The sequence below is a fragment of the Pristis pectinata genome, chromosome 5 (assembly GCF_009764475.1).
Source record: "Pristis pectinata isolate sPriPec2 chromosome 5, sPriPec2.1.pri, whole genome shotgun sequence".
NCBI lineage: Eukaryota > Metazoa > Chordata > Chondrichthyes > Rhinopristiformes > Pristidae > Pristis > Pristis pectinata.
The window spans coordinates 49,891,280-49,915,082 of record NC_067409.1 but is presented as its reverse complement, the minus strand read 5'-3'; the positions used below and the strand labels follow the sequence as shown (position 1 = coordinate 49,915,082).

Here is a 23,803-nt window from a genome sequence, read left to right as displayed (position 1 = left end):
AATTCAATTTAAATCAAGTAAGTTGATTTAAGTCAAATGCTCCAGTTTAAACTTGCTTTGAATTGCATATTGGATAATAACACTAACTTCATGTTCTTGGTGTTTGTATTGAATCTATCAGTGAAGTATCTTACAATAAAGGTTGTAATGGAACAGGGCAAGAGGGACAGTAACTTCCTGATTTCTATATTTAAGATCATATGCAGAATTAAGAACTTGCTTTCCAAACTATTTCATTAATAACCATGATGATGCTGATAACTTTATTGTATTTAATTCATAGTTTCGTTCAAAGTTTCTTTTAATGTAAAATGAAGCAATATTCCTCTTCTAAGACAAAAAATAAAACTATGGATTTTGTAGCTTTTAACCAATTTTACATTTACATTTTTGTGCTTTAAGACAGCAGTAATGTTTCATGTAAATCATGTAAACTTTGTTAAGAAGTATAGACAGCTGATATATATCAAAGGGGCTCAACTGAAAAACTTAAGTCTTGTTGCAGACGCAATTGTCACTGATCTGGATTGTGATAAGTAGCCTCTATGTCAACAGCATATCTATAATTAATGTGTATACTGTTTTGAATAATATTTCTTGTGCAACAAGTCTTGAACAGAGATCTGTTTTATCAGACCTTGTTGTCCTTTCTAACAGTCTCTGTTCAATTGTATGAGATTGGCACAAGGCTTATTGAAAAGGATTTGTAATTGAAATGAGATCATTCTATAGGGGCCTTCCAATCAAGATTTGCTCTTCTAATGTTGCAACTTATTGTGTGGTGCTGTACTCAATCAGGAATTCCTTCCAGTTTGTCAAGTCTAAGCCAAAGCAAGTTTTCATCTTTTAAGAATGTTTTTCCTGATTGAAATGAAATCTGTGTCAGATGAAATTACTGCTATGTTTAATAGTGTTATCATTCTGTCTAAAAGTACTCTTCTACTGGGGATGTTGGCTCCAAAAATCCTCAGAAATTGACACTAGGATTTACCCTGCTAAAGTGCGTGCTTCTCTTGATTATAAAGTTGCATGTTTAAAATAAGTAAAATACAACTTTATTTTCTGGGTCCAACCTGTTTCCCTAATCAGAGTCTCTGCTCCCATTGTTTCGCTGACTTTGAGTTTTTACCAGAGATTGCCAAACAAAAGCTTATGACACCTGAGAATGGGAATATGGGTTGTTGGACATCAGGGCACACGTGTCAGAGGCTAGAAAAGTGACGTATATAGAAGCGAGATAGATTGTGGCCATGTTCAGTTGATTGGAACTTCTGCAATTTTTTGTTATCACTTTGCTGTACCCCAACCCTGTCTTCGCTGAAGTACTTAAGTATTTGCAAAGTGCCTTGGATATTTTAAGGTCACAAATAATGCTAGATAAAAGCAAATCTGTCTTTTCTAGTCTAATATTGAGCTAAAGGTACATTTTGGCCCTGTACAGACAAGCTTATTTGGAGCCACCTTTTCCTCTATTCAAGTGAGAAGATATTCCAATAAATATTATATACAAACTTCCAATGAAATGTTGGGTATCCGGGCTTAGAAACATTTTGAGAATATGCTTTTGTTGAAGGTTTTAAGAAGTTTGCAACCAGTCATGCTGTATCTCTGTTTATTCAGACAGCTGACAATGTAAAAAAAAATGTTTATCTGACCTGGAATAAAATCCTTTCCAAAAAAAAAGATTCTCAAGCATCAAATTAAGACAATTTCATTTTCCTTCACTCACTCATCACCAATGATCTGAGAGTTTTGGTATGTGAGCAAACTTCAAAAAGTGGTCCATGTAGTAGTAACATTGTGTCCCTTTTTTCACTTGCATGAACTTGTTTTTGCAAGTGACAAAGACAGGAAGGTCGGCATTAATCATCTCAAAGACATAACTTTTCATAATTGCAAGTAAAGCATGTGGGGCTGCTGCAGCTTGTACCTCTGCAGTGAGGTTGTGGTTTATGGCTCTGCTGAACTCTCATTCCCCTTGTCCTTCCTGTGTAATCCCAAATCAACTCCTCCTCCTCTTTGCCCTGTGCCCTTTATTGTATCTCCTCTACCTCATCCTTAAATCTAATGGAGAATAAAATGATTTTGACCAAATGCATTGGTGCACTGGTCAGGAGGTCACAAACTGCTGATTCAGACATGAGCAAATGTCAAGAAAGCAGTTCAAAGTATTGTGGGGTGCTGTGAAGCAGGAATATGTCCTCATTGCTTGTGATTAATGGAACTGAATGTCAGAAGTGAAGTACAACACACAGCCGGCGTTATATAAACATCTAACTCTTTTGCTATTTTGAATGATTTCCATCAGTTTTTTTTTGTGAGAGCCCGCATGTTCCATTTTTTTTGTTTCCTGGGTTAGCTTAAATATTTTGAATGGTGCATGTTTTAATTGAATAGGTTCATGTTACTAACCAAATGTTATGGTCGAGATTTTATGAGAAAAACACTGTCAAATTGGGGATTTTAGTGCAAAGTGATCAGAGTGGTCTTGTGTTGCTAAACTGTCGTGGTGATGAGGGTTTTGCCGGTTGGTTCAAGAACCTCATGGTTGAAGGGAAGTAGCTGTTCTTGAACCTGGTGGTGTGGGACTTCAGGCTTCCGTACCTCCTGCCTAATGGTAGCTGTGAAAAGATGAGGTAGCCTCGATGGTGGGGATCTTTGATGATAGATGTTGCCTTCTTGAGGCAGCGCCTCCTGTAGATACTACCGATGGTGGGGAGGGATGTGCCTGTGACGTATTGAGCAGAGTCCACTACTCTCTGCAGCTTCTCGTGTTCCTGCGCATTCAAATTGCTGTACCAGACCATGATACAACCAGTAGGATACTTTCAACAGTACAGCTGTAGAAGTTTGTTAGAGTGTTTGGTGGCAAGCCGAAACTCCTTAACCTGACGCTCTTTCCTTATGATTGCATCTATATGCTGGGCCCAGGACAGGGCATCCAATACGCCCAGGAATCTCCACCGCCGATCCCCTAAAGTAGACTGGTGCATGTTCACCCTCCTTCCCCTTCCTAAAGTTAACAATCAGCTCTTTAGTTTTGCTGACGTTGAACAAGAGGTTGTTGTTGCGGCACCCTCAACCAGGTGTCCTAGCTCGTGCCGGTCAGCTGACCCATCACCACCTGTGACTTGTCCTATGACAGTGGTGTCATTGGCGAATTTGAGGATGGCATTGGAACTGTGCTTAGCCACACAATCATATGTGTATAGAGAGTAGAGCAGGGCGCTAAGCATACAACCTTGAGGTGTGAGGAGGAGATGTTGTCACCAATCCTCATTGACTGAGGTCTGCCAATGAGGAAGTCAAGTATCCAGTTGCAGAGGGAGGTACAGAGGCCCAGGTCTTGAAGCTTGATGATAAGTTTGGATGGGATGATTGTGATGTTTTACCCCATCAAAGATGCTGTTTAAATGCAAGTTTCTGTTTCATATGCAAAGTGGTCATGTGCTCTGCCCATAGAAATGAGACAGTTAACTAGATCACTTTTCAGAAGAGATTCCACAGCTTTCCTGCCAATGAAAGTTTCTTTCAGGTACGAAACATGGCAGCCAAATATGCAAATCGGAGAAATGTGATAATGAGTAAATAATTCTGGGGAAGTTGATTGAAGGATAAACATTGGCTAGTTTACCTGAATGATATGCCTTTTTTTTAATCCATCAGAGAGACATGTTCAATGTTTCGATTGAAAAATAGCACCTCACAGTGCAGCGCTGGCATATACTGCACTGGAATGCCATCCTGGAGGGATTTTGTTTGAATGCTCTAGTCTCATCCAAGTGACTTGAGGTGAAAGTGTTCCTATTTGAACTGTAACTGGCCAAATGGTGTCTGCTAAATGGTTTGTAGTGCTTTTCTTTTGTGATTTATAAAAATACTTGAATTATATTGGCAGTCATAAAATGGGCATCTATTTCCCTCCATGGTCCTTGGGTTTGATATCTCTGATTTTCCTGTAGTTAATGTGGGTGACTTTTAAAAAAAATAATTGTAAAGAGATGGAGGTGAGACCATGTGCACAAGAGGCCCTTTGTGATTTGCTGGACCTTTTGAAGTAATTTTAATGTTAGGCAAGGGATGTATTTGAGGTAAAGTTGTTGAAATAATAGCCCTGAGAAATTAGAGAGGAGATCGCAAATGTAGGTCAAAGGGGGGGGCGGGGTGCGAGGTATTTGAAAGAAATATAAAAATCACAAGAGAAATTGGTATGCTAAGAATGAAGAGATGGAGTGGAAGTGTTTAAACAATGTCGCAGATGTTTAAACGTGTACAGCACAGGGACAGGCCCTGAGCCCACGATGTCTGTGCTGACCATGATGCCAACTTAAATTGCATATCTGCCTGCACGTGGTCTTTATCCCTCCATTCCCTGCCTGTTCATGTATCTGTCTGAATGCCTCTTAAATGTTGCGATCATATCTGTTTCTACCACTTCCCCTGGCAAGGCATGTAGGCATGTTCCGGGTACCTACCACTCTTGAAGTACAAAGGAAAAATTTGCCTCATAATCTCATTTAAACTAACCCCCCCCCCACCTTAAAGCTATGCCATCTAGTATTTGAAATTTTCACCCTGGGGAAAAAAAAACTACCCTATTTATACCTCTCATAGTTTTATATACTTCTATCAGGTGGCCCCTCAGCCTCCAACACGCCAAAGAAAACGATCCAAGTTTGTTCATCCTCTCCTTACAGCTAATACTCTCTAATCCAGGCAACATCCTGGTGAACCTCTTCCGCACCCTCTCCAAAGCCTTCACATCTTTTCTTAATGTGGCTACCAGAACTGCACACAGTACTCCAAACATGGCCTAATGAAAATTCTTTGCAGCAGCAACATCAATTCCCGACTTTTATACCCCGACCGATGAAGGCAAGTATGCTATGCATCTTCTATACCACCCTTTCTGCTTGTGTTGCCACTTTCAGAGAGTGATGGACTTGCACCCCCAAGATCCCTCTGTACATCAATGCTCCAAAGGGTCCTTCCATTTACTGTACACTTCCCTCTTACATTTGATCTCCCAAAGTGCAGCACCTCACACGTCCAAATTAAACTCCATCTGCCATTTCTGTGTCTGTATTTCCAACTAGTCTATATTCTGCTGAATCCTTTGATAACCTTCCTCACTATCCACAACTCTGCCAAGTTTTGTGTCACTGATGAAATGGTTCCAGTGACAGGATGTTAAAATGCTTCCTCTTGCTCTGAGTTACATTTTTATGTTTCTTTCATATTCCTGTGGAATTTTTATCATTTTATCTTTCCTGCTGCTGTTCTATGTCTGTACATTTTACCTGCTGTTTCACGTTTGTTCATCATGCGGGTGGATCAGGCAGATGCCTTTGTGCAGGAGAACATTGCCCAGCATTATCCTGAGGTGATCAGGGCAAATATGGGAAGCTTAAATCCCACATGGAATTTTAGTGGTAAATGTTGACACCACCTGGGATTCACAAACAGTTGACAGTTCTGTGTAAAGTACAGATTAGATGCAAGCAGGGATTAATGTGTTCGTGTGGATGCATGAAAGCATATTATCAATTGTTAGAGCTGTTTATTGCCAGGCTTCAGCACCATATGTTACCTTGGTACAAACTGTACAGGGTCAGCTGTCAAATGTATTTAGTTCAAACTCCTTGATGTATCCTGTTTAGCAAAATACCTATGTTGGAAAAGTATGGAATTGCACTTGCACGGCTGTGTCAAACTGTCACTTGTATCCTTTAACTATTCTGTCAACTGCTGGGTTATCTGCTGGTGAGTCAGTTTAAAAAGAGAAAGGCAGACAGTAATGCTGGTTTAAAAAGGGTATAATTTTCAAAAATTATAAATAGGTGGAAGGTGATAGCAATCACAATTTATTTATTTAGCTCATATGCAAAATAGGGTAATAGTGACTGAAAGTCTTCTATGTGTAGTTAGAAATGCATCAGCCACCAAAATAAAAGATATGCAGTATAGATTTAACTCTGCGTTGCACTTGGCTTCCCATTCACATTACAAAAAGTGGATTATGATCCGAATTCATCGTTAGCACATATCAGTGTAAACTACCTAATCACTAAGCTATCAACCATTGTATACCTTGAACTATGTTCAGTATCTAACGGGGAAAGTTTGAGACTTTGCACAGTAATGATGATGAGACCCTGAGCATTTGCCATCGTTACGCCACACAATTGGCTGCAGCTTTGGCCTGCCTGCACATGTGTGCGAACACAAACATAGAAGCTGTTGTCATGGGTTTGCGGTAAACCAGCTTATTGGACACTGACACTGGACTTATCGTGGTTTTCAGGCAAGGAGCAGCAACTTTGCCTAACTGCATAAGTTGCAAATGCACCCAATTTTTCTGCATCAGGTTTTAGGATTTTTTCTTGGGATTAAACAGCTTTGAGGGGCACGGTAAAACTTGTTAATATAAGATCTTTTAACCTGAGATATTAGTTTTGAAAATAGCTATTAAATATCTTAAGTAAAAGTTAAGGAATCTCTAGGGGCTTGCTAAGTTGTATTTTATAAAGGTGTCTAGACTAGTTTGTGTTTTATGTTTCCCTGTATTGTAACATTTTCAACATGCAAATATTTAAAGTTTTTGAATGTCTTAGAAGCAGTTTTTTTTTAATTGCAGTTCTTTGGCTGGCTCTGGAATTTGTCTTAGCCAAATGTCAGATTTGTTTTCTCATGTTGTGGCTGGGTTAGCTTGTTCACCTCGGGTGTTGTCCCTGTGATATCCTTAGACCCTTATGAAGTGCAAGGTCTCATCCCAGAGAACCTTCCCAATGTTTTCTGCTGTGGTTTCTAGGATCACTAAAGATAGGCATTATAGTTATTCCCAATGCCAGTGACAAGCATCTTTGTCACACCATTGATGGCAAAATGCATCCCGTTTTCATTACAGTCCTGCATATTTGTCTCTGAGACACCCTAATGATGAGCAATTGAGCACAAAAGTAAACACTTCTGAAAATAAATTGTAAGGTTTATTCTTAGCTTTGGCTTGCCTATTGCTTGTTTTTGGAGCCTGGTTATTTTGGGCATAAATGTATGTCTCGGGACCCTATAGGTGCCCCTTCACATTCCTAAAGAATTCCACATTCTCATTTGAAAGTCTTTGAAACAGTTTCCAGACCTCCTGGCAAGCAGCAGGACTGCAGTAAAATTGAGGCTCCCTATTCATGCTAGACACCAATGACTTAATGCAATGCATCCTTCTCTTTTTAGCTTTGCTGACTGTGTTGGAGTGAGTTTTATAGGAGCAGTTTTTGTAGTGGGTAGTTTTAACTTCTCAGACCCTGTCCATTTTGTGACTGCACTTCCAGGTTGCGGGTTCAGCGCAAGTTTCTTAAGTGTGTCCCAACAAAGTAGTGCACAAATACACTCAGACTGAGAAATAAGACATAAAATTAAAGAATCTAAAGTGGAAATGACTAATTTGAAATTAAATATGACTTTTTTAAGAAAAAGCATTTCATAAGCAAGCAGCCCAAACTCCAGAAAGTAAATTTGAATCCAAACTGAGGCAGTTAAGTTACAGAACAGTTTATAATTTTGTTTTCCTCCATGTATGCTGTGCAAGTTGTCAGTTTGTTCTTTTAAAAACTTCTCCCTTGTTTTAAAATTGATGACATGTTCTGCTTTTCTTCAAACACTTCAGTTTCATTATTGGCAAGTTTATCTTCAATCTGCTAAAACACTATTATTGGGAAATTGCAGCGTTCTCTCAGTAATCATGTTGAATATTTTAATGAGTGAAAAATATTTATTCCCACAGTTACTTAATCTCATTAATGGCACAAAAAAAGTGTGACTTGTTATAGACAATTCTTGACTACTTGAATGGGAAGCATCAGCAAAAATGTTTCTCAGTGATTTTTAAGAATATTTTGGGTAACCATAGAGCCAAGGCACGAATTATTTAGAATTAAATTAAGCAACAGGGGGAGCACTTGCTCAGTTTTTTTAGGATTAGTAATTGTTTACACTTTTAAGAATTCCTGTTTTTTTCAGTAGTAATTGTGTGTAAAGACTCTGGACAGTTTCCTGCAGGTTGGAAGGGAGCAAATATAACCCCACTGTGAAAGGAGGGAGAGAGAAAACTGGAAACTATGGACCAGATATCCCAATGTCATTTGTAGGGAAAATGTAAAATCTGTTTTTTTTGATGTGGTAACAGGGCATTCAAAAAATAATATTAGGATTGGGCAGAGTCATCCTGCACTTATGAAAAGAAAATCAGGTTTAACAGCTTGTTATCAGCTTGTAACATGTGGAAAAGATAGGGGGAGCTAGTGGACATGGTGTATTTGGACTTTCAGAAAGAAGGCCTTTGATGTCAAACAGAAGAGAATATTTAATGACATTAGAGCATATGGGTTGAGGGTAATACATTGGGGTTTGATTAATAGATAGGAAACAGAGAAAAAGAATAAGCAAGTCATTTTTGGGTTGTGAGATTTTGACTCGTGGGTTGTCACAGGGATCAGTCCCTAGGGCCAGATCTGTTAACAGTCAATAATGATGATTTGGATGAGGAAATTAAATGTAATATATTTCTTTCTGTCGATGATACAAGACTGTGTGGAAGTGGGAATTGTAAGGAGCATGCAGAGTGGCTTCAGGTGGATATTGACAGGCAAAGTGACTGGGTGGAGATTTGGTAGATGGAATATGTCAAAAATATGTACGATCGTCCACTTTGGTAAAACAGCTTTTTAAATGGTGGGAGATTCAAGGGTGTTGGTGTTCAGAGACACACGGGTGTCCTTGCATATGAATTACTGAAAATTAACATGCAGGTACATCAAGCTAATAGGAAGGCAAGTGCTATGTTGGTCTTAATTGCAAGTGGATTAGAATGCAAGAGTAAAGATGTATTACTGGAATTATGTAGAGAGTCAGAATGAGATCCCAAGGGAAGATGTACTTGCAGAAGAGGGAGACAAGAAAGGTTTGTTAGATGCATTTCTGTGCTGGTGTGATGGTAGGTTGTGATGTAAGAGGAGAGGTTAGGCAGAGTGGGCCTATGCTCTTAAGTTTGGAAGAATATGTTCATATTGAGGCATACAATATTCTTAACATGCTTGATTAGGGTTAATGTAGGGGTCTGGGATATCTAGATCCAGGTATCAACATCATAATATAGGCAGTTGACCTATCAAAAATGAGGTAAAAATGAATTTCTTTACCTGAAGAGTGGTGAATCTTTGGAATTCTCTATCCAAGAGGGTTGTGGAGGCTCAGTGGCTGAGATTGCAAGATTTCTGGGTATTCAAGTAATCGAGTTGAGGGATTAATACATAAAAGTGGCCTTGATGGGCTGAATGGCTGTCTTCTGATACATCATATACTCCTATTTCTTATGTAGGTGTTACATGTTCAGTTTTGGTCACTGATGTACCCCACTTCACACACATCCCCTGTGTCTGAACTGATTATTGCAGATGTCAATTGAACTTGAACAGGAACAGTTGTACCCATCAAGGACTATCTTATTTATTTCAGTAGCTCTAACTTTGTCCATGGAAGTAAACATAGCTATGTATTTTATAACATAGAGATTAATATATTGCTTTAATCTGTTTGCTGTTTACCCATGTTCAGCTTGGTTTATTACTGATTCATTATTTCAACTGGGAGAAGACTGATGCTGGTCAGCAGGAGGTTATCTTGGCATGGTTTGATATGAACACGAGATATTTGGTGGGGGGAGGGGTTGGAGTTTTCTGTATTTTCATTGAACTGATTTTTTTTCCCATTGAATGTCCCTTAGCTTTTCCAGGGAAAGAATGTGAAATTATGCTTAATTTTAATAGAACTTAAACTATTTGATTGTATGATCTCTAAGAACTTTTGAAATAGTCGACCTTCCCAATGATTCCATTCTGAGTAGAAATAGTAAACATTTGGGTGTGCTGAACTTGTATTTTAGTTTATATGGTGAGCCAAAAAAATTATTGAAGCAGAAAGGAGGTTGTACTGTGTGTACCGACTCTAATTAATGTTAATGAAAGCTTTGTTCATCATAAAGCTGGAACTTGCTGGAGGGGTTTCCAGAAACAGCCTTCAGTTCAAAACTTTTTTTGTGCCCTGTAAGTTGCTGGAAGTGCAAGCTGATAACAATGAGGGCAATGGGGGGGTCTTTGAGAACTTCACTAGTGACAACCCCAAAAATGAGATTGAATGATTGAAAAGCAGGTAGAGTGAGGGAAAAAGAGGACTCAAAGGAGAAAGTTATTTTGCTGCAATCTCCAACAGCAATTCATTACCTCTTCAAAAGAGTCTTCACACTTCAAATAATTCACTTTCTGGACCATGCGGTTGAGTAATAGTTATGATACTTTTTAAAACCTGAATGTTGCAGTATTTAGCTGTTGATTTGGTAGACAAATTTCCCTTTGTGTTCAATGGTAGTTAATGTGTTAATGCAGCACTGTCCTATAACTCAGTGGGATTTCACAATTTTTGGCAAATCACAATTAAAATGGCCCCTGCCATACCCCAGGTGCTTAGATAACAATCATGTTATGTGTTTTTTTACATGCTTAGTGAAAAGGAAATTCTGACCCTGATCATTCAGAAAGAAGAATTATATATTCTTATTCCATTTGCAGTGAATATATATCTTATTTCCTCCCTTGCTCCCTCTTTCATTCTCTTATAGTACTTTCAGTTTTTTATACAGTTAATCTGCCTCTTAAAGGTTGGCAACCCATCCATTTAATTTTGGTTATTCTGTCTAGTTTCAAGCTATTGCCTGTCTTCACCTGACTACTGCAGACTCTCAGAACTTAACTGAATCCTTGGCATTCACTGTATTTCACTCAGCTGTAGACCTCCAGTAATGTTCATCTACAACAGAGATCGGTTGTGAAGAGGCATCATTTTCACAAACAATGCCTTAATTTTTCTGCATGATGAATGTAAAAAATGCAATTAAGGCCTATTTATATTTCATAATTAGTGATACAGCTGTGAAGTATTTGCACCACTTACCTGATGACTGCTTTACTCTGAGTGCTGCTGTGCCTCTTGCAGAAATATTCTGGTCTTCAGTCTTTCCAAAGATATTAGAACGGAGAGGGGACAACTCTCTGGTATGCCAAGGATTGGGGTTGGATGCACCATGCTGTTAAATTTGAAGTTAATTACTGGTGACTGCTGCATTGATTCTTCTTTTATGCAGCAACACCATTCACTAAATCTCCACTATCCACGGTATTTTTTTCTGAATATCTCCATGATTTTCTGTTTTTATTTCCCTGCAATTTCACTTGGACAGTTCAAAGCCAGGTCTATTTTAAAACAAAAGCAAACTGAAGTTTTCCTTTCTGTTGATTTGTTCTTACTCTTTGCTCCACTCATTGTCCCAGTGCTTAACCGGACATTCATAAATTTTGTTTTCCTGAGCTTCAAACCATAAAGACTCACAAGATCACAAGACAAGGGAGCAGAAGTAGGCCATTTGGCCCATCGAGTCTGCTCCAAAGAAAAGGGAAAAAAGAAATGGGGGGTGGGGGGGAAGTCTGCTCCATGAGCAAAAAAAAACTATTCTAACCCCAATTTCCAGCGTTATCCCCATATCCCTTGATACCTTGACTAATTAGATATCTATCTATCTCCTCCTTAAGCGCCTCCAATGATCTGGCCTCCACTGCTGTACGTGGTAAGGAATTCCATAAATTCACTACCCTCTGGCTAAAGAAATGTCTCCTCATTTGTTTTAAACCTGTACCCTCTAATTCTAAGATTGTGCCCTGTGGTCCTGGACTCACCCACCAAGGGAAACAGCTTGGCCACATCTACTCTGTCCAGTCCTTTCAACATTTTAAATGTTTCTATGAGGTCCCCTTTCATTCCTGGAATCATTCTCGTAAGTCTCCTCTGAACCCTCTCCAACATCAGCACATCCTTCCTAATGATTCAATGACACTGCAATATTATCAGTCTCCTCCTCTACCTGTATCTTCACTTCAAAACTCATCTGTTCTAACAGGTTGCTCCTCCATCCTTTATCTCAATATTCTACCAACACATAGCCTTTTGTGCACTTGGTCATACTTTTGATCTCTTCTGTATCTAAATCATTAAATCTACTCAATCTCCTTGTGTTCCTGAATCACTAAGGCATAGAAGGCGACAGGCCTAATGCAGGTAAATGGGATATTGGGTGGCATGGACATGGAGGGCCAAAGGGTCTGGTTCTAAACTGAAGCAGGAGTAGGCCATCAGGCCCCACAATCTTGTTCCACTACTCAATACGATCATGGCTGAACTATTCTGGCCTCAACTCCTCTTCTGTGCCAGTTCCCCAATTCCTCGATCTTTCAAATATTTATCTATCTTCACCTAATAATTTGGCATCCACCACCCATGGCGGCAGAGATTCACTGCCCTTTGAGAGAAGAAATTTCTACCCACCTGAGTTGTAAGTGACTGGTCTCATGTTTTGCATCCCCTTGTTCATGACTCTCCCAATTGTGGAAACATATCAACATCCACCCTGCTAAGGCCCCTTAGAATCTTATATGTTTGATTAAAGTCATCTCTCATTTTTCTAAATTCCAAGGTCTATGGACCCAGACTGTCTAGTCTCTTATGACAGGACAACCCTCTCATCCAAGGAATTATTATGGCGAATATCCTTTGGACTACCTCCAATGCTACTATATCCTTTTTCATGTAAGGGCGCCAAAACTGCGCTGTATTCCAGGCAAAGACTCACCAACACTCTGTACAAGTGTCACAAAACCTACCCATTCCTAAACTCCATCCCCTCCTGAAAATACTTCTCATTCCATGGTAAAATATTGCTTCATTAATTGTTGTTCTCCCCATCCATGTTCATTTAATTGAGTGGCAGCATTCTGGACCCATACCCTAGTAAATGAATACATTTCTTTATAGCTTTGAAGTAAGCAAATTCAAACTGAATATCTGTCTACATGCGTCAAAATATTTTTTGCCATAACAAGAAGGACTCTGCAAATATCCTGTTTAGTCATCCTACATATAATCCAACTCACCTCCACAAGTTGCTGAGGTAATTTGTGTCACATTTTCTGAATGAATAGAAGGGAAGGAGATTTTTTTTTGGTAAAACCCTAATTTTACCTTTCCCTTTTAACCTCTTCATTATAGTGGTAACTCAGGTGAAAAACAACAATAAGTCTCTTATTCAAGTTACAGTATTTACAGTTATATTTCAGTCTATTCAAAGAGCAGTAACGCATTCCTTTCATGTTCTTTCCAGTGGATATGGTGTGTTACAACTTGACCAACTGAGCTTTAGAAAGTGGAGCAAGTAGCTGCAGATTCTGGAAATCTGAACCAAAGACATAATGCCAGCAGCACTCAGCGTCAATAATTCAGGTCAATGATTCTTTGCTCGAGCTGGAAAAATGAGAAAGCAGGAGGGATGGAAAGAGGGAACTTTGCTGAGGTCATTTGTGTCACTTTTTCTGAATGAACAGGAAGGAAGGGGATGAGTGTAGACACGAGATTCTGCAGATGCTGGAATCTGGAGCAACACACACAAGATGCTGGAGGAACTCAGCAGGTCAGGCAGCACCTATGGAGGGAAATAAACAGTCGATGTTTCGAGTCGAGACCCTTCATCGGGACTGGAAAGGAAGAGGGCAGAAGCCAGAATAAGAAGGTCGGGGGGAGGGAGAGGAGCACAGGCTGGCAGGTGATAGGCGAGTCCAGGTGAGAGGGGGAAGTTAGGTGGGTGGGGGGGGGGAATGATGTTAGAAGCTGAGAGGTGATAGGCAGAAGAGGTAAAGGGCTGAAGAAGAAGCAATCCAGTAGGAGAGGAGAGTAGACCATGGAAAGAAGGGAAGGAGGTGGGGAATAAGTGGGCAGGTCATGAGGGTGGGGGAAGGGAAAGGAAAGGGATGAGGGGGCCACAGGAATGAAGGAAAACAAAGTGGGTGGGAAGGGATGGGGGAAAGAGGGGAGAGGCTACCAGGACTTAGAGAAGTCGATGTTGAGGCCGTCAGGTTGGGGACTACCAAGGCGGAATATAAGGTGTTGTTCCTCCAACTTGCGACTGTCCTCAAGATGGCAGTAGAGGAGGCCATGGATAGACATGTTAGCTTGGGAGTGGGATGTGGAATTGAAGTGGCTGGCCACCAGGAGATCCTTCTTTTTGCGGTGGACGGAGCGAAGGTGCTCGATGAAGCAGTTACCCAATCTGCGCCGGGTCTCGCCGATGTAGAGGAGGCCTCACCGGGAGCACCGGATGCAATAAATGACACCCTTGGATTCACAGGTGAAGCGGTGCCTCACCTAGAAGGATAGTCTGGGGCCCTGAATGGTGGTGAGGGAGGAGGTGTAGGGACAGGTGTAACACTTTGTATGGTTGCAGGGATAAGTGCCGGGGGGGGGGGGTTATCAGTGGGGAGGGATGAGTGGACAAGGGAGTCACGGAGAGAGCGATCCCTGCGGAAAGTGGGGGGGGGGGGGGGGGGGGGAAGATGTATCTGGAGGTGGGATCCCGTTGGAGGTGGCTGAAGTTGCGCAGAATGACGTGTTGGATGCGGAGGCTCAGAGGGTGGTAGGTGAGGACAAGGGGAACCCTGTCCCTGTTATTTTGGGGGTGGATGGGGTGAGGGCAGACATATGGGGAAATGGAGGAGATTTGAGTGAGGACTGCTTTGAAGGGAAACCCCGTTTGCTGGAAAAGAAGGACATCTCTGATGTCCTGGAACAGAAAGCTTCATCATGGGAACAGATGTGGTGGAGGTGGAGGAACTGGGAGAAGGGGTGGCGTCCTTACGAGTGACAGGGTGGGAAGAGGTGTAGTCAAGGTAACTGTGGGAGTCAGTGGGTTTGTAAAAGATGTCTGTGGTTAATCTGTCTCTAGAAATGGAGACAGAAAGATCCAGAAAGGGGAGATAGGTGTCGGAGATGAACCAAGTGAATCTGAGGGCAGGGTGGAAGTTGGAGGCAAAGTTGATGAAATTGATGAGCTCAGCACAGGCCAGGAAGCGGCCCCAATGCAGTCGTCAATGTAGCGGAGAAAGAGTTGGAGAGTGTTACCGATGTAGGCTTGGAACATGAAGCAACTTGACGGCCTCAACGTCGATTTCTTTCTCTATCTTCCAGTAACCCCTCCCCTCTCCCCCCCACCTTCCCCCCCTTTCTTTTCCCCCATTCCTGTGGCCCCCTCATCCCCTTCACTTTTCCCTCTCCCACCCTCATGACCTGCTCATCTATTCCCCATCTGCTTCCCTTTATCCCATGATCTCCTGTCCTCTCCTACCGGATTCCTCCTCCTTCAGCCCTTTGCCTCTTCTACCTATCACCTCTCAGCTTCTTAAATCACTCCCTTTCATCCCCCCTCCTCCACCCACCTACCTTCCCCCTCTCACCTGGACTCACCCATCACCTGCCAGCCTGTGCTCCTCTCCCTCCCCCGACCTTCTTATTCTGGCTTCTGCCCTCTTCCATTCCAGTACTGATGAAGGGTCTCAGCCTGAAATGTTGACTATTTATTTCCCTCCTTAGATGCTGCCTGACCTGCTGAGTTCCTCCAGCACTTTGTGTAGATAGCATGTAGACTAAAGTTGTCCAAATAACCACGACTTTCTATTTCAGCAGTTAGAAACAAGAGGGGAGAACAAACAAACTAACAAATTGAAGCAGCCAGTGAAAACAAAAGCCTGTTTACCTTTAATTCAATATAGAGTCCTAAGAGCTGAAACTTGGCCGCAGAAGAGATGTTGTTCCTTGAGCTTGTGTTGGGCATCATTGGAACAATATGGGAGGTCAAAGACAGAGTGGACGTAGGCTGTTGTAGGGTAGACCACATCTTCAGCACTGAATGTAATACACTAAATTGAAAGAAGTGCAAGTGAATTGTTGCTTCACCTGGAAGGAGTATTTGGTCTCTGGATAGTGGGAAGGGTAGAGGTAAAAGGACGAGTATAGTATCTTTTGTGGTTGCTTGGGGAAGTGCTATGAGAAGGGGAGCAAACCATTAATACTCTTCTTTAAATAAGCAGACCATCACTATGCCCCATACTCTGGATGCAGTCTCACCAATACCTTCTGTAACTGAAGCATAACCTCCCTACTTGTGTATTCAATGTCCCTAGCAATAAACAAGAATGTTCTGTTGGCTTTCCGAATTACTTGCTGTACCTGCATAGAAGATATTTGCAAATCATGCACTGGGACACCCAGATCCCTTTACATTTCAGAGCTCTGCAATCTCTCATCATTTAAGTATTTTTAAAAAAATTTTTCCAGCCAAAATGAACACTTTTCCATTTCCACACTAACTTCCATTTGCCAAATCTTTTCCCACCTGCATAACCTATCCATATTCCTTTGCTGTCTCCCTATGTCCTTTCCTCAACTTACTTTTCTAGCTGTCTTTGTGTTGTCAGTAAAATGAGCAACTGTACTTTTGATGTCTTCAAATAAATCATTCATGTAAATTGTGAAAAGTCGATGCCCCAACAATGATCCCTGTGGCACCCCACTTGTTGTATTTTGCAGAGCAGAACGAGATCCATTTATACCTTTTCTCTGTTTCCTGTTAACCAGCCAATCTTCTGTTCCTACCAATATTTTCTCCTCCACCATGAGCTTTTATTTTCCACAATAACCTTTGATGTGGCACCTTATCAAATTCCTTATGGAAATCGATGTAAAGTGCACCCTTCTTTATCAAATATTAAATTTGTCCTTTATCTTCAGCACCCATTACTTTCTCAAAGAACCAATAAAATGATCAAACGTTATTTTCCTTTCATAAAGCCATGTTGACTTATACTGATTGTCTTTTTTTTCCAGGTGCTCCGCTATCACAGCTTTAAAAATAACTTCTGATGTTTTCCCTATGTCAGATGTTAAGCTAACTGACTGCTATTTCCTGCTATCTCCCCTTTGGGAACAATGGAGTTGCTTTCACTTGCACTTCCTTCAAACTGGTATAGTATTATTCTACACTGGAGAAGTCAAACATAGATTGGGTGACTTCTTTGCTGAACACTCCTGTTCAGTCTGCAGTGGTGATTCTTGGTGTCTAGTCACCTTTCACTTTAATTCTCCACGCCATTCCCACTCTGGCCTCTCTATCTTTGATCTTTATGCTGTTCCAATGAGGCCCAGTGTAAGCTTAAGAAACTGCACCTTATCTTCCTTCCGAGTACGTTGCAACCTTTTGGACAATATTGAATTGAAGAGTTTGAGGTAACCAGCTTTTGTTTTTGTCTGGGATATTTAAATTTCAATTTGTTCCTTTGTTTCTTGAATGCTGGCAATTAGAAATGGCAATGTTACTACAACCACTTTGGTCTGTGACCTATCACAGACATTCCCCCATTCTCTCCATCTTCTCCTTTTTTGCAATGTAAGACCCTTGTTTTCTCTCATTTCCAGTTCTGATGAAGGGTCTTCGACCTGAAATATTAACACTGTTTCTCTTTCCATGGATTCTACTTGATTTGCCACGTGCTCTGGCTCTTTTTCTGTTTAGAGCTTCTGAAATGTTAATTTTTTTTTAGGTTCGCAAAAGAGCATTTCTTGCGGATTCCATCACAGACACTCTATAAAACTTTTGACTATGACTGTGGTTATGATACCATCTTTCATGAGAATCATTTATAAAGTGCTGTCAACTTAAGGCATTCAGTTGCAATGTATTTTTGGCATGAGTTGAGAAGATGGTGAAGGAACGAACTGGCATTCCCCTGCAAATTACATTTGGTAATGCTAATTTATACCTATGGTTATAATGTTGTGAAAGAACTGGGCATTCTTGTGGTATCTTGCAGTGAACGTTCTACCCTTCCCCAAACCTCAGAAAGAATTCCAATTTTGCTTGTAGAATCTTTCATGCAAGCCGTTTGCCATGCTTTGAAAATAATATTGACTGTATCTTGAAAGATATATTTTTGAGTATTCTGGACTTTTTCAGAATGTGATAAGATCCAATACCAGCAACGTCCATTTTTCTTGCTTTCTTTTTAGATTTTACTTTTTTTAGAGAAACTTGAACATTTTAAGAGATTTGATAACCAACAAATATTTTTTTCCTCAGCACTGCATATGAAATTTTTACTAGAGTGGAAAGTAATTGCGACCTTTTCTGATTTGCTGTGGTGCTTTTGATTGTGAATCACACTTACAACAATAATATGTTTTCTGTGTCAGGCATACACCAAATGCCATTCCCTACGTAAGTCTTCATCCACGTGCTGCTGAGGTGAGCCTGCCAGAAGAGACTGGTTTTAATAGTGCTGCTCTATCTGAAACAGCAGCTCCTTTTTAAAGGGGTTCCATTGAATAGGTACTGGCCAGTTCCCTAAACTGAGTTATCCACTCGCCCTTCGCCACCAGATTTTCAAACCTTCACCCAATCCAACTATTCTCTTAACACCCAAGCCCCAATTTGTGGCCTGTTTTCACCCCCTCATCCCACCCACTTTGGGCCCTGATCTGCAGTCCCCATTCTCCTCGGGTCCAAAGCCCTGATTGCCACTCTTTTCTCCTTTGCAAAGCCCCTAGACTTACTGGCTGTGGAATGGTGTGGCAGTGAAGGAAAGTAAGGTTTATAAAAGCATCTAACACCCTGGGCACATCTGAATTTATAAGCAGGAGGCTGACGCCCCAAGCGTTTGTTGACATGATACACCGTGCACTGCTGTGGGTGCTGATGAGTTTCGAGGTTGTTATATTTTGGATCGTAAGCTTTATATCTAACAATAGGGTGCAATTTTGTGAAGTAATGATATGGTGTTCCATGACATGGGGATGGTTTTTGAAAACTTGCAATAAAACTTAATAGTAACTTGACTAGAAACAAGTTCTTTCTAATGGTTGGGAAGTGATCTAGATCATTAAGTAAAAATTAGAGCATCAATACAACTTGTTAATAAAACACATTTCATAAACAGAAAAATTATTTCTTAAATTTTGCAAATCTGCTGAGAACATTCACTATCCTTGGATTTCTTTTTAAAATCCATGCTCTCCTTGGCTTTCCCATGTTTAAGTCCCAGTTGAACAACAGCTTCTCATACTTGGGCAGTTCCTCTGGATTGTGGATGACTTGCTTCCATTCCGGGTTAGTTGGTTCTGAGGTAGCTGATGAGGTATAAGTTAGGTGATTTACAAGAGCAATTTAAAGGGAAAAAACTGCAAATGCTAGAAAGGTGAAATAAATAATAATAATGCAAAACAATAAATGCTGGGAATACTCAACAAATCAGGCCACGTTCTATGCAGAAAGAATTGTAAAGGTCAATGACCTTTCATTACTTTCAAAGAGCACACATTCAAACTGAATTTTTCCTTTCTTCCTGTGGACCAGCATCACTGCTCGATTTTCCATCTCCACATAGCAATGGGTCTATGACTGAGCTTGCGTGAATGTTGGAAGGAGGATAGTTAAGCACATTTCTTCACTTCATTGGAGAGCTTGCTTGTGGAAGCTCCTTCATGCTGTGTACCTCCATGCTTTTCATTTTATCGCTTCTATCGCTTTTCTTGCAGCAATAAAAGTAGCTTTGCAACTAGCCACAAAATATCTTTAACAGGATTTAGAAACCTCACAGGAGAACTGTTTCTTGTATGTTTCCCAATTCTGTCCAATTGAATTATGCATGAAATGTACCCTTGTATTCAAAGGTCTCATGTTTCTTGGAATAGAGTCATACAGCATGGAAACAGGCCCTTCAGCCCAACTTGTCCATGCCGTCTGTGTTGCCCAGTGAGCTAGTCCCATCTGCCTGCGTTTGGCCCATAGCCTTTTTAACCTGTCCTATCCATGAAGTTATCTGGATGGCTTTTAAACGTTGCTGATGTGCCCACCTCAACCACTATTTTGTGACAGCTCATTCCAAATATGCAACACCCTTTGTGTGAAGAAGCTGCCCCTGATGTCCCTTTTAAATCTCATGCCTCTTATCTTCAACCTATGCCCTCTCGTTTTTTAGCACCCCCTTCTTGGGAAAAAGACTATGTGCTTTCACCCTGCATAATTTTATATACCTCTATCAGGTCACCCCTAAGTCTCCTACGTTCCAGGGAGTAAAGTTCTAGTCTATGTAACCTCTCCTTGTAACTCAGGCCCCCAAATCCAGGCAACATCTTGGTAAATCTTTTCTGCACTCTTTCTAGTTTAATAATCTTTCTTATAACAGGATGACCAAAACTGTACACAATACTCCAAGTGTGGCCTCACCAACATCTTATATAACTAAAACATAACTTCCCAACTCCGATACTCAGTGCCCTGATTGATTGAAGGCCAATGTGCCAAACACCTTCTTCACCACCCTATCTACCTGTGATGCCGCTTCCAGCGAACTATGCACTTGCGCTCTTCGGTCCCTCTGCTCCGTAATGCTCCCCAGGGCCCTACCATTCACTGTTTAAGTCCTATCCTGGTTTAATCTCCCAAAATTCAATATCTCACATTTATCTGGATTGAAAGCCATTTGCCGATCCTCAGCCCACACACCCAGCTGATCAAGATCCGCCTGTAATTTTTCATAACTTTCTACACGGTCTACAACACCACCTACTTTAGTATCATCCGCAAACTTACCAGCCATGCCTTGGACATTCACATCCAAATCGTTTATGTATATTACAAACGACAAAAGTCCCAGCACCGACCACTGTGGCACACCACTAGATACAGGCCTCCAGTCTGAGAAACGGCCCTCGACCATCACCCTCTGCTTCCTACCACTGAGCCAATTATGAATCCAATCTGCTATCTCCCCCTGTACCCCATGCCATCTAACCTTCCAGACTAGCCTGCCATGAGGGACTTTGTCAAAGGCCTTGCTAAAGTCCACGTAGACAACATCCACTACCCTACCCTCATCTACCCTCTTGATTACTTCCTCAAGAACGCCAAGACTTCCCACGCACAAAGCCGTTCTCCTTCTCCTGGGAAATTGGGGGTGTTTTATATGTTAAAGCTCTTTTTTTTTAAGCCTGAAACTTGCTGATTGAATCCTCCTATCATAAATGCTAGATAGCGTGGAAAGTAAAGTTGAGGTGGCTATTTTAATGCTCCCCAATCTCTGTCTAGAATTTCAGATATTTTTCAATTTATGAATTTTGGAGTAAGTATAGTGGCAATGGACAGGATTTATCATTTATAAATGTACATATACTGCATATGTTGAGTCAGATTCTTGATACTCCCAGCAGATTTTATGCCATTGTTTTCTAAGAGAAGACCGAGACTTAATAGCTACAAATGTTCCTCTCCACCGGCTTTCCATTTGGATTAGTTGGTTCCTACATAAAAATTAAATCCAAAAGAGCTATACTTGAGATGAAAAGGTTTCATTATAGGCATTTGGAAGTTGTATTTCTGACAGATTTTTTTTTAATAAAGAGACCAGTTTTATATTGCATGCAACTGACCTCAGCTTTGAGTCATGAGGTCAGGGGCAGAAGCCCATTTTAGAGATGAGCCCATCACTTAAGTTGATTCGAGTGTGGTTTTGTTGGGAGTGCAGGATTTTGGAGCTGAACATGTGAATTCATACATCGAAGAAAAGTGTTTATTTGGTGTCTTATCCAACATTTATATCACAGAATGGAACTGGATTGTCTGGATTTTCATCATTATTACTTGAAGAGAGCTTACTGTACAGAAGTCACTTGTGTCTTATATGCAGTTAGGTTCCAATAATCCACTGCCCTGTCGTTAAGAGATCCTGATGGTTTGACACCTGGTTTGCCAGATCTTTAGTTCCCACGCTCCCTTTAAACTCATCAAGTTTATTGGAAAATTTATTGTACCACTGTGTAACATCTCAAAATAAGTGAATTAAAAGTGTATTGGGGTACTGATCGGAATAACATAGAATAATTTGGAAAATCTTCCAGTCCAGCACCACTAAAGTCCCAAGCCTGCTGGATTAATAGAGTTTTACTGTATTCCCGGACACTCTAGCAGACTTCTATAGATGTACTGTTGAAAGTATCCTGACTGGTTGCATCATGGTCTGGTATGATAATTTGAACACACAGGAATGTAAGGAGCTGCAGAGAGTAGTGGACACAGCCCAATACATCACAGGCACATTCCTCCCCACTATCAGTAGTATCTACATGAGACATTGCCTTAGGAAGGCAACATCTATCATCAAAGATCCCCACCATCCAGGCCATGCCATCTTCTCGCAGCTACCATCGGGCAAGAGGTACAGAAGCCTGAAGTCCCACACCACCAGGTTCAAGGACAGCTACTTCAACCATTCGGTTCTTGAACCAATGCAATCACTACATTAGTATAGCAGCATTTTGACCACTTTGCACTACAGTGGACTTTGTTTTTTTTGTTCCAATTGTGTTCGTTCTTCTAGAATTTTGTTTAATTACTGCTTTCCTTGGGAATGTCATGTCTCTAATGCTATGTGCCTGTGACGCTGCTGCAAGTAAGTTTTTCATTGCATCTGTGCATACATGTACATATGATAATAAACTCGACTTTGACTTTGAATCTTGGATTTATATTATGCCTTTGGGTATAATGGGATATTCTGAAGCTTACTAGTCAATAAAGTGCCTTTAAAATATAGTGACTGCTTTTATATTCATATTATAAGTTTATTAGTGAAATATGTGCAAAAGGCATTGTAGGAGTACTTTCACCAGAAGGACTACAGTTGTTCAGGAAGGCAGCTCACTTATCACCTTAAGGGCAATGAGGGATGGGTAATAAATGCTGACCTTGCTGGCAATATCTAGTTCTTGAATATATACATTGTGGGGGAGGAGGGTGGGGGAAGCCGTTGTTGGGTCACATCGTGTTCTCTGTATTTAGGTACTGAGTAACTCGCTGTGGCTAGAACAAGTTATTTGCAGAGGAATACATGCTCAATTTAAGTGATTCCTCAATCAGTGGAAGAACTTTTCCTGTATGTTTATTTAATTTGTTGGCATTTTAATTGCTACCTTTTTCTTTGAGTCTTCGGTGTTCAAACTAATCACTCTGGTAGTTGAACATGTTTCCAAATGTTAACTATGACAGCTGCTGATATACTTGATAAATGATACTCAGTGGCACCCTTTTAAAAATTGAGCTTTGATAAATATGCAAGTAAACTGAACTGAGTAAAGTGCATGTTAAGTCTGTGAGACCAACAGGTCGTGGTCAAGCATTAATGTCCACTTGAAGGGATGGAGAAGACTGGCATTTCCTGGGAGTCTCAGGCTGGGTCATGTATGAAGGTTTGAGAGCAATTTCTTGGCCATATTTTTTTGAAGGTGTGAGTGATATAGAGTTGCAATCAGTCAAGTTGTATACCTGGTTATGAGAAAACCATCTGAACCATGTGATTGAATTCCAGTCAACCCCCTCCTTAGATACTCATTGTACTGTTGTTGTACAGCATTGTTATCAGTCCAAGGGATACTGCTGTATAGCGGTTTATGGTACTGTACTAACAACTGGAGGTTGGGAGTTCAAATGCCATTACTGTGGTAACTTATCCAATTGAATTGACTTTATTTGGCCAAGAAAATCAATGATGGTCATAACATTTAACATCATCTTCTTTAAAGTGAACACTGCTAGTTCTGAGACCAAACCTCTCATTTTGTAATGTGCGTTGATATGGTGCAGGGAAAAAAAAATCTCGATTTTCACACAGCAACACATGGTGACCAACGTGTAGCTTTTCCAAGGTCACATTTGTAAGAAAATACTAAAAGCTTCATGTAATATTATAAGATGGTTGAGGGTCATAGAGCATGGAAACAGGCCCCTGGGTCTGCACCGACCATCGACTCCCCATTTACACTATGGCTACAC

General features: G+C 40.7%; 1 protein-coding gene across 7 annotated transcripts in view; it reads left to right on the top strand.

Annotated features, from left to right (window-relative positions):
• The window catches only part of LOC127570373 (tensin-3-like), a 326,270-nt gene that overhangs the window by 147,651 nt on the left and 154,816 nt on the right, over positions 1-23,803 (top strand). The window lies entirely within an intron of this gene.